The following is an 11,856-nucleotide window of genomic DNA, read 5'->3' on the forward strand; positions in this document are numbered from 1 at the left end:
CGCTCAGCCAGTGAGCAGGAACCGGTCTGTATGTGGGATCCAAACCCTCGGGCGGGAGCGCCGCCGCGCTTCCCAAGCGGCGCACTATCCAGTGCACCACCGGGCCAGCCCCTAAAAAACCCGTTTCCAACGTCCTTTCCATTTCTAAAATTCCCTGACCCTGTCAGGCTGTAATGTCATGGCTGTTTTTTGTTCACCTTTCCACATGTTTCTGAAGAGAAATACCCATTTCCAACGTCCTTTCCATTTCTAAAATTCCCTGACGCTGTCAGGCTGTAATGTCATGGCTGTTTTTTGTTCACCTTTCCACATGTTTCTGAAGAGAAATGTGATAAAATATTTACTGATTATATGTAAGCCACAGAATATATACACAATGTGAGTATATTGTAATAAAAATAACCATTCAAATGCACAGTAAATGTTTCAGTTCAAGTCGTCCTAGCTACATACTCTTGTCACATAGAAAATAGTATTACATCCATCCCGTGTGCCAAATTAAATGAAATTGGCCAAAATATTGCACTTGTCATGGTTGTCATGCTAAACAGAATTGGTTTAAATGAAATAAAACAGCTAAGAGTGGAGGGGTGGTGTGTGTTTTCTAACCCAGTCCTTGAAATCGTCCGCATCAAGTTACCGAAGTGGTTTTCCAGCTGTGGAGCTCACAGTCTTTGTCATGATCTAATCACAAGCACATTCGTGAGGGGTGCATTTATGGAGTGCGGTGCCCTGCATGCATGACTTTCTAATGCGGCCCTCAGAGTGGATCCTGGTGGGCGCTCTTTGCACTGATAGGACAGCTCAGGTTCAGAGAGCTTTCGCTCTCACTTAAAGCAGCTGACTCATGCATCCTGGCCAGCAGCCCTGTTAAAACAATACCCAAACTTTCTGAGATAAGTGGAGGAAATATCTGTGGCTCCAACACAGTCTTCAGTACTGGGGAAGGCTTGCCTCTCAAAAATTCATTTCTCTTTTCAATCAACATGTGTGTGCTGAGCACCTGCCACATGCCAAATATGGTTCTAAGCACTTGGGGTACATCTGTGATGAAAACATGCCTGACCTCATGGAGCTCACGTTCTAGTAAGGGAAAGCAGTCAATTGCAGTCGATAATAATAAGCAAAGAAGGGATAAGTACTGCAGTGTAAGAAACAGAGCAGCGCAAGGACAGGGGACACAGGTTGCAGTACGGAGGAGGGTCGAGACAGGCCTTGAGGGGAAGAAGACATCTGAGCACAGACTGGAAGGGGAGGAGAGTCCCAGACAGAGGGAACCGCAGCACACGTTCCCAACGGTGCACACCTAGCGCCACAGAGGGACAGCAAGGAGGCCTCTGGGGACAGACTGGAATGAAGAGGGACACAGACGCATGAGGTCAGAAAGATGGGGGGCCAGGCTGTGGAGGGACTTGTGGACAGTCGGAAGGAGCTCAGCCTTCGCTCACAGTGAGTAGGGAAGCAATGCAGGATTTGGGGCAGAGGGTCATGAACTCTCTGGTATCTTAATGACCACTCCTACTGCTCTGTTGACAGTAGACTCTAACAGGGTAAGGGCGAAAGCAGGGAAAGCTGTTGAGACGCTTTTGCAATAACCCTTAGGAACAAGGTGACAGTGACTTGGGCCAGGTGACAGCAGAGGAGGACGTAGGTGATTGGCTTCCAGACATCTTATGACAGTAGAGACAGCCGGATTCCCTGATAGATGGTGGATATTTGATCAGATATTCTAAGCATATCCTTTTTTAACAGAAAATCAACCATTTTGCTGTGAAAATTACTTTTATTGAGTTATTCTGTCAAGGACATTTTTGTAAAGAACACAGGACTGCTGGACCAGGGCTGCAAGTTCAGGTTTTCAGAGTATAGCAAGCTCTTGTCTAAGTATGACATTACCCTATTACCCAGAAGGTCATGAAGGATTTTCCTCACACATTGTTGGAAATCAGCTGGTATTTTAGACAGCTCGAGGCACTAGCAGACACTCAAATTGTCACCACAGGGTTTTGAAAAGTTGGAAGCATTCTGCTAGGCCGAGGGGTCAAAGTTGGTGCATAGACCCGGGACCCTCAGACAAGTAGGGTTGCTATAGCAAGAACATATCCTTGTGAATAGGGCTGCAGTGGCTGGAGTCAGTCCTGGGGCTGGGGGGACATGGATTCCCCCGAGGCATTGCACCTCTGGATACCGTGCTCTGGAACAGAAGAGCCTGTGACCACCATCTCCTGGGTTCTCAGGGACCCACAGGGCACCAGTAGCCACTGGGTCTTCCCACTCCATCTGGGCCCCAGCTCACCCTCCGCACATGTGTGCATGCCAAGAGTATCGTGACATTCTTGGAGCCAATGGAAGTGTCAAAGGACTGATCCAGGAGTTGGCAACATATTTCTGTAAAGAGCCAGATAGTAAATATTTTAGGCTTTGCAGCCATAGAGTGTCTGTCATGACTACTCACTTCTGCTATTGTAGGGCAGAAGCAGCCACAGACAATACAAAACAAATGAGCGTGGCTGTGTTCCAATAAAACTTTACTTATGAACACTGAAATGTGAATTTTCTAGAATTTTCACCTGTCATTTGAAATATTATTTTCTTTTGTTTTTTTCAACCGCATAAAATGTAAAAACCACCCTTACCATGCTGGCCAAACAGAAACAGGCAGCTGGGTACCCCTGGACTACACCTTGTCTTGAAAGGGCCTCCAGCTGCCTGAGGTGGAAGGGAGGTCCCTGCACTCTGCGCCCTCGCCCTAGGGTGCAGCCGTGCCGGGGGCGGAGCCTCCAAGTTGTGTCAAACGCAGCCGTCTTTCTGCTGCGGCCGCAGCCCAGCAGTGACTGTTTTGAGTCAGTCATGCCAAGCGTGGACCTGCCACTAACTCACACAGGTGGGGCACAGATGACAGCAAGGAGCTTCTGCTGCGCAGAACTCTACTGCCATCTGCTGGGAAATCGTTATAACACGCGGATCTGCAGCAACTATTAATTTGAACCGCACACCCGTGGTATTTTTGGATGCATCATTTGCTCAGTTTAAGCAGTGGCCCTGGGTTCAGGAGACATACCAGGGTACTTCAAAAAGTAGAATTAAAAGATAACTCACAGGAGTCCTTGAGGTCATCATGCAAATGACAAAAAGATCTCTATTCTGTTGCTTTCTAGGATTCGGGGGAGGGAGGCAGAGGGAGAAGGGAAAGAGCAGGGAAGGAAGGTGTCTCTGCGGAAGCAGACTGGTACTCTGCCTACACTGGAGGTATTCGGCAAACAGGAAGCGCTTCTCAGGTACGTGAGGGTCCCACAGACTCGCCTCAACCACATGCTGGAGAGGCAGAAAAGGGGGGGGTTCACCAGCACCTCCTGACTCCAGCACACCGCATGACAGCCCTCTCAGTTCTGCGGTCCACACAGCATGGGGCCCTATTAATTCTGAAAGGGTTCTCAGCGGAGAGCTTTTCCATGACTCTGACCTTGGGCCAACACCTGCCCTCCTCCTGCCTCGGTTTCTCTGTCCCTTCAGTGGGAATAACACTCCTGGGCGTTGCTGCTTCACAGAGGCTATGTGACTGTGAAATGAACAACATCATAATTAGGACCAGGAATCCTGTGGCTGAAAGGCTGGAGATAGAGCAGAAGACAAAAGAAAAAGGGCTGGTGGCACTACAACTGAGAAGTGTAACAGAAAAGCCACAAAACGCTAGAGGTAGAAAATAACAGGGCTCCAGGATTCCAGGGCTGAGCAACGAATCCCCAGTGTCAAAATGAAAAGGGGACAGGGCCAGAGACTGAGACCAAGGGAGTCCACCATCTCTGATTTAAAACCAAAACCTTTGCCATTTGCTCTAGGCAGGAAGGGAGGAAAGAAAAGGCAGAATCTGTTTCTCCCTGCCCTGCCCCCCTCATCTCTTTCCAGGACTCATAGGCAGGGAGAGAAGTCAGGTCAAGAGTCTCCACAGCAAAACATGTGTGCCCAGGACCTAGGAATATTTGGGAAGCCCACAGAGTACATCAGCTGGAACTCAGAGGGCCTGGGATGCGGGGAGCCCCACATCTGACCTGGGGGTGGGGGCAGGGAGGGGCATTATGTGCAAACATAAGACCCAGATCTGGTAACACAAAATCGTCCCAAGGAAGAGTGAGTGGACCCCAGTGTTATGAGAGCTGCAGAGGGCAGCTCAGTGCCGAAGATGCCTGCATGGGGACAATGGTCCTCTGTGGGTGCAAGGCAGGTCCTTGTGGGGAAGGTCAGTGCAAGGGGCCAGGTGTCCCCTTGGGCTCTCTCCAGGTCCCCTGGGAAGGGAACACTGCACGGGAAGGGCTGAGTATTGTGACAACCCACCCCTTGTCCGCCATGAACCCATCGAGCCCTTCATCAGCTCTAAAACTAGTTTCCCCTCCTTATCCACACGCCGTGACTAAACCTCAGTGTCAAAGCTCCTCTGGGACGTGGGGCTTCTCTAGGCCCAGCACATTGTGGAGACAGCCTTCTGAGGACACAGAAGGCCAGCAGCACCCCAGGCAGGCAGAGCCCAGGCCAACGTGTGACCCTACTCTGACCCAGATGGCAAGGCACTGGCCAGCACTTTCTAGAACTGTCTCAGGAGGCTCAGAGGCTCCCACCTCCTCCCATGCCTTCACCACCAGTAGCCCCATGAATCAGGTCCACAGGGTGTGGCTGCCCTTGACACAGAAGGCCAGCAGCACCCCAGGCAGGCAGAGCCCAGGCCAACGTGTGACCCTACTCTGACCCGGATGGCAAGGCACTGGCCAGCACTTTCTAGAACTGTCTCAGGAGGCTCAGAGGCTCCCACATCCTCCCATGCCTTCACCACCAGTAGCCCCATGAATCAGGTCCACAGGGTGTGGCTGCCCTTGGCCACCAATGCAAGCGTGACTGACCCCCCTGCACTGCCCACCAGGCCACAGGAACAAAATCCTCCCCATTCCCCAGCACAAAATCACCCCCACACCACTGAGCCCAGATGGTAACTTAGCGACATTTTCTTGAAGCCCTGGGAATAAACCAAGGGAAATACAACAGATGGTAACTTCTCTAGTGCAGGACATCTGCACGTGGCCCAGGTGACCCACCCACCAGCATGAGTGAGGCTGGGCTTCAGCCTGCACCAGCTGCTCTTGTGTGATAGTTCTCCATTTGTTCAGAACTCGAACACTGAGGGATGTACTTATAGGACCAAGCCCACATCCTGCCCTGGGATCCACCACTTCTCAGGATGGTCGGCAGAGAAGGCCCATTCCCCTCAAGAGCAGACCCCTCAACTCAAGGCACAGTCAGGCCTCAGGCCGTGCCCTGACCACGCGCAGGAGGCAGAGCGGGAGGCCTGAGCCACCTGCTCCCTCCACTGCTGGTGCTCCCTCCTGCCCAATGCCCTTCCCTTCCCAACAGTTACACCAGGGGGGTGACTCCCTTCCGCTGGCCCTCTGTGGAAAGGGAATTACCGTGGAATCAGAACATAAGGATGTTATCAGTGCAAGAAGTACCGCCCAAGCGTGAGACCAACAATTTGACAGGCATGAAATAGACAGATGCAAGGGTGGGTGTGTTTGTTACCCACCACTCTGCCATCCTTGTCCCAGCACATGCAGATCTGTCACAGGAGGAGCTAAGGGTGGCCTTCTGTATATTTGTAACCACATCTGAGTGGGTCTGTTTCTCATGTGAATGTGTGTTTCTGCCTGTGTGTGTGTGTGTCTGTGTGACTATACATGTGTCTATGAGGGTCTGCATGTGTCGTATATTTGTAACCACATCTGAGTGGGTCTGTTTCTCATGTGAATGTGTGTCTCTGCCTGTGTGTGTGTGTGTCTGTGTGACTATACATGTGTCTATGAGGGTCTGCATGTGTCCATGTGTGTACTTGTCTGTGTGTGTTTCTGTGTATCCGTGCATGTGTCTGTGTGTGTCTGTGTGTGCCTGTGTGTGCAAGTGTCTGTCTCTGTGTGCTTTGTCTATGTGCACGTGTGTGTGTCTCCATCTGTGTCTGTGTGCCTTACATGTGCCTATGTGTCTCGTGTGTGCACGTGTGTGTCTCTGTCTCTGTGAGTGTGCCCCTCCAAGCTGGGCAGTGGAGGAAAGAACTGGTAGAGGAAGCCGAAGACAGGCCCAGCACCGAGGCCCTGCTTGCTCCGTCCGCTCCTTGGGCAGCAGTACAGCCGGCGTGGGGGGGACACACAGCGGACTCCACCTGGAAGTCTGAGAGTCTAGTCTAGGACTGAGACTAGAGGACGGCCTGGAAGACACAGCCTCAAGGATCCAGGGAGGCCTCAGGGAGCATTGGGTCTGGGTAGTCCAGGTCCCAGAGGACCTGCACAGCCCACCCCTCCCCCACCTGGATGGCAGCGGGGGGACCCCCTAAGTTCCATGGGCCGAGAGGGCCGGGGAAGTTAGATACCCGGTGGATCCAGAGTCTTGAAACTGCAATGTGCGGACGTCATCGAAGGAAGCCACGGGGACAGTCTCACTGAGGTGGGCGGGTGGAGACAGTGCGGCTGCCCCAGCACTTCCCCGTCCGGAGCCTGGTCACAGACGCCTCTGCAGAGCCCTGCCCGCCCTGGGGAGTCTGTTCAGCTGCAGCGGCACCCAGCAGCACCCTACCTCCCCGCCGGCCGAGGGGGGAACGTGCGCCGCTCCTTTCCGGAAGGATTCCTTCAGCTTGGAGTGATGCAGTCTGGAGCGGAAGTCAAAGCCTTCAGGCCACGGAGCAAAGACCGACCTCCCCAGCTTTTCAGGATTCCGCGGCGTGAATCCCGGCCGTGGGGACGGGGCTGCCGCGCCCCCTGCTGGAAGCTTCCGGCACCGACGGGCCCCGGGCGCGCGGCCTCTCGTGAGGAAGGGATTTCTCTCACTTGAGCGTTCCCAAGGGAAGTTAACCACTTCAGGGCCTCTCACTGCTCAGAAGAGATGGGCTTTGAGTAATCCTTTGTGTCTCCGTCACCCAGGAGAAGTGGGGTGACAAATCCGTATGGGGCAAAGCAACACAAAGCAACAATTAATGACAATTTTTTCCTCTTTCTGTAATTTTCTATATACTTGTATTACAAGTTGTATTGTTCCTACAATCCTAAAAACATTTTTGTTTTTAAAAGAGAAAAAAGAAAGAACATTTGGAATCCAGAGAGGATATATGAAAGAACAAGTTCCCTCAAGAAGACAAGCAGGTTAGAGTGCCTGACTTCGTGCAGAAAGAAAACTCGCCTGCTTCTGAATGAGACATGGGGGCTCCTGCCTGATGGTCCTTGCTTCCTCTAAAACAGGCAGGATGCTGTCCGTGAGGAGGAGACAGCCCATACTCAAAAGTAGAGCCTGGGGAGTGAAAGAGGGACCCTGGGTCTGGTTGCCACCTCCTAGCTTTGGAGCTGTGGGCAAGCTCTTTCCTGTGGCTCCCATGAGTTCCCCTTCTCTCAAGGTGATAATTGCTGTTGTCCACCTTCTAGAGCTGTGGAGAAGGGTACACAAACCAGCATCCATCGAGCACTTGGAAAGGGCCCACATGGAGCAAGCACCCAAGAAGAAAGTGTCAGATGACCATGCGGGTTTGCAGGTGCCTCTGCTGAGCTTTGGAACAAGCTGGGGGTGTGCAGTTAAAGACATACAGTGGCCTCTGCTGTGTCAGTGTCCATCCTCACAACTTCTGGGATGACAGCTCTGCAGAGGCTCAATCTACACACAGTGTTGATGAAAGATGGAAATCCTCCCTCTCTCCCTGCTCCTCTTTCTCAGTCTTTTTTCAAGGTTTTCATGGTACTCTCATTTTTTTCTGCATAAATATTACTTGAATAGCAAAAAGGAAAATTTTAACTTTAAACATTCATCATGAATCTCCCTGCTCTAAAATCATCCCTTACTTTTTCATATTTACCTCCTGTCCTCCCTCATATTCAGACACAATTTAGCATAGCGCTAATTATAGCACTAATGTAAACTCCTATTCTGTCTTTGTTGTTCAAAGGAGTTTGGGAGCGGGTTGGTAGGAAAGGCCAGATTAAAACAAATTTCTATCAAGGTAGCATGAAGCCGCTGCTCTGCAGTCCTAAGCCCCAAAAGACGAGGGAGGGAACCTCAGGCAGGGGAGGAAACGATCAACAGAGCTGTCTTCAGCAAAGCTAGCGTTTAAGGGCAATGACAGACTCCAATCAATCATCTCAGGCAATATTCACCCAAGTGCATTTGTGTGTGTATATGAAAATTACTCAGTGGAATGTATGAATTGCCAAGTAATAAACAAGGACATTGATATGAAAAAAAAAAAAAGCCCTAACGTGGGCCATGAAAGTACTTCCCCAAAGGAATGAGGAATTAAAGAAAATCACTAAACCCCAGTAGGAGAGGGTATGTTGCTGACAAATCCGATGGACCAGAAGACGTGGAAACATACACGTATATAATGGGAGAGAGGATAGTAATGTTTTCATCCAGGATTTAAGATCACCAACTTAAACTATATACAATAAACTACAGGAATAAATTACATACTACATACAGGAATAAACTACATACAATAAACTACAGGAAAGGGTGGGAAAGTGGACCAAGGGAAGCCACAAGTCTTACCCTTTCATAAAGGGCAAATAAAGTTGGGTGTGTTTGTCGCCATTCTTAGATATATTATAAATGAGGACGTACTGTCTTAGGATAACAACTGTGGAATCAATACTGGGCTGATTTCCCGCTTAACCTCAGAGAAGATGGAAGCAAGCAGAAGGCGGCTCACTCATCCAAAGATGACACAGGGACAGGAGGTCAGGAGGTCAGGAGGTGGGTCTGCACTGCGACGTGCACAGTCTGTGTCCCCTGAGCCACTCTGGGGGTGAAGAGCCCGCCGCCTCCACGTCCCAGCATCACTCACAGCCCTGCACCAACCTGCCACCTCCACATGGCCCTCTGCGGCCCTCCACTCTGGGGACTTCTGGATTTCTGTGATCAGCTCCTAAAACTTGGCTCATCTAAAATATGCACTTCATTGTGCTTATTAGGTACCCAATAAACAGTAAGTGAGGGTATTTTGGTGTATTTTTGTTTGTTTGTTTATGTTAGTTACTGTTTTCCATCTGCGGACATGTACTATATCTCCATATATCTGCGTGATTCAGGTTGTGCTATTGTGGTCCTGTTAGCTCCACTAGATGAATAAGGAGGATTTTTAATCCTTGTGCCCTTGTGGCTGTTTTGTGAAGTGTATGTGGGATGTTTGTTTGCTCTTTAAAAACGTACAATGAGCTCTGGTCAAGATGGTGGAATAGATGGTCCCCAGTGTCACTCTCTCCCACAAATCAACCAATTTACAACTATAAAAGTGTAACAACAGACAACCTGGGGCCACTGGAGCTCAGGGGAAGAGGAGGAGAGACCTACGGAGTTCTTGAAGGCGGGAGAAACCATGATGAGTAAAAGAAAAAACTGCTCTGAGCATTTCGGGCCATGGCCACTTTAATGCTGGAGCTGCTGAGCACATGAAGCAGGAGTCAGCAGAAGCCACAGCTGTGCCCTTCAGATGTAGTTTCTTGGAGGTGGCAGGGGAGAAGAGAGCCTTGGTGGCCCGCAGGACAGCAAGACCACTAATAGGGTTCACATGGACCCACGCAGGAGCAAGGAGCCAGAACAACTGAAAAAGGGGAGCCTTTCAGAGGCCAGTGGGACATTGCAAGGGACCGGTGCAGGGCCCATCCCATGGGAAGTGTTTGAAGCACAGGTGGTGGGGGAGATGGGCCCACCAGGGGAAGACGGACACAGCAAGGACAGCCGATCTGCTCCCCAATCAGGGCAGGACCACTCAGAGGAGACTGGTCAGGAATGCAGAATTGCATGGGGTGCAGTTTAATGAAAAAACTCAGGCCCAGATTAGAGATTCTACACAACCCAGATCCACCGGGTCTCTGGAGAGCTGGAATTACCTATAAGGTTAGCCATTAAACCCTGAGCTGCTAAAAAAGCCTTCCCTAGGGAAAAAGCAGGAAAGCAGCAATTTAGCTCAACCTCACAGCTCAAGTACTGGTTCCTACAGGAAGTTCCCCCGTGTTAGAATTAAGCAAAGGGCAAAAAATTAGTTCCAGCCCAGGCACAACACCAGTGGCTTAGGGCCTGCCTGGGAACTAGAGGCTTGGAGCTGGGGACCAGACCCCACTCCTACATCCAGGCACAGCACACCAGCACCTCAGGGCCTGCCCAGTGACCAGAGGTATGGGGCTGGGGACCAGACCCCACTCCTACATCCNAGAAGAAATCTAGGGTAATTAGAGGAGTGTGGGGAGGGAAGGGGGATGAGAAGAGATTGGACAAGAGGCATAAGAATAATTACGATTTGTAACAATATATATGCTAGTAATATTGGTTTGATCGACATATCTTAATGTTGAACCCCAAAAATATGTATAATCAATTTTGATTCAATAAACGAAATAGATTTTTTAAAAAAGAACATGCAATGATTTGCCTGGTATCTGTGGTTTATTACTTCTGTTTACTCGATCACTTCTGCTGTCCACCTGCGTCAGCGTGCTGGGGCTGCCGAAGCAGACGCCATAGAATGGGTGGCTTAGAGCAGGATTCGTTTCTCACACTTCTGGAGGCTGGAAGTCTAAGATTGGGGTGCGACTCAGTTACTGGTGAGGATTGTCTTCCTGGTTTGTGGGTGGCCGCATTCTCACTGTGTCCTCACATGGCTTTTAGAAATATTTTCATGAAGGCAAATTTATTTTTCTAATGATTGGTGTTGCTTGTGTCCTAAGAAGTCTCCCTACTCCAAAATCACAAAAATAATCTATTTTATCTTCTAGAGTCCTTATGGTTCTAGCTTTTATTTTTAGGTCTATGACCCATCTTAATTTTTGTGTATGCAGAGAGGCAGCCGTCAAAGTTCATTTTTTTTCCACATGAACATTCAGTGTTTGAGCACCATTTGTTAGAAAGGCTTTCTTTCCCCACTGGATTGACTTAGTACCTTTGTAGAAAATCAGTTGAATGTTTATGTGTGGCTCTATTTCTCATGCCAATAAGCACTGTCTTTATTACTTAGTTTTAAGTAACTCTTGAAATCAGGTTAGGTAAGTCCTCTAACTTTGTTCCTGTACTTAAAGATGGTTTTGTTTATTCTAGATCCTTTGCCTTTCCCTACACATTTTAGAATCAGGTTGTCTGTGTCTACAAAAAGTCCACCTGGGACTTCGATTGGACTCCCACTGAGTTGATAGATCCATTTCAGAGGAAATGCCATCTTAACTATATTAAATCTTACAATTTGTAAACATGGCAGGCCTCTCCACTTGATTTTGTCTGCCTTAATGTCTCTTAGCAGTATCTTGTATTTTTTAGTGTAGAGATCTTCTACATCTTTCGTTAGTTTTGCTCCTAGGTATTTGATGTTTTTGATGCTTGTAAAAAGCACTTTTATTTTATTTTCTAACTGTTGTCATTATGTATAAATACAATTGTTTATTGACTTTCTATCCTTTGACCTTACCAAATTAAATTATTATTCTAATGGTTTTATTTTTATATTCCATAGGATTTTCCATATGTACAGTGAATAATGCAGGTTCACTACTTCTTTTCTAATTTGTATGGCCTGTCTACTCTGAGGGTTAGAATAAAGATGGGAGGCCACGGGATTGTTAAACAAATATTCATTTACTCATTTGGTAAATACTCTTCAAATACCTGCTACACATATTGCACTGCTCGGTAATGAAGGGGGTTCACAGGTACACTGGATGAAGATCTTGCTGTCATAGTCAAGAGGAAAGATGTATTTAATTATTGCTAATGCAGTACAGAAAGGCCCAAGGATCATAAGTTACATATTGGGAAAGTGCTGTGGGACTTCTAAGAGAGAGAGACCATTTCCAG

The sequence above is a fragment of the Galeopterus variegatus genome, unplaced genomic scaffold (genome assembly GCF_000696425.1).
Source record: "Galeopterus variegatus unplaced genomic scaffold, G_variegatus-3.0.2 Scaffold4885, whole genome shotgun sequence".
Lineage (NCBI taxonomy): Eukaryota > Metazoa > Chordata > Mammalia > Dermoptera > Cynocephalidae > Galeopterus > Galeopterus variegatus.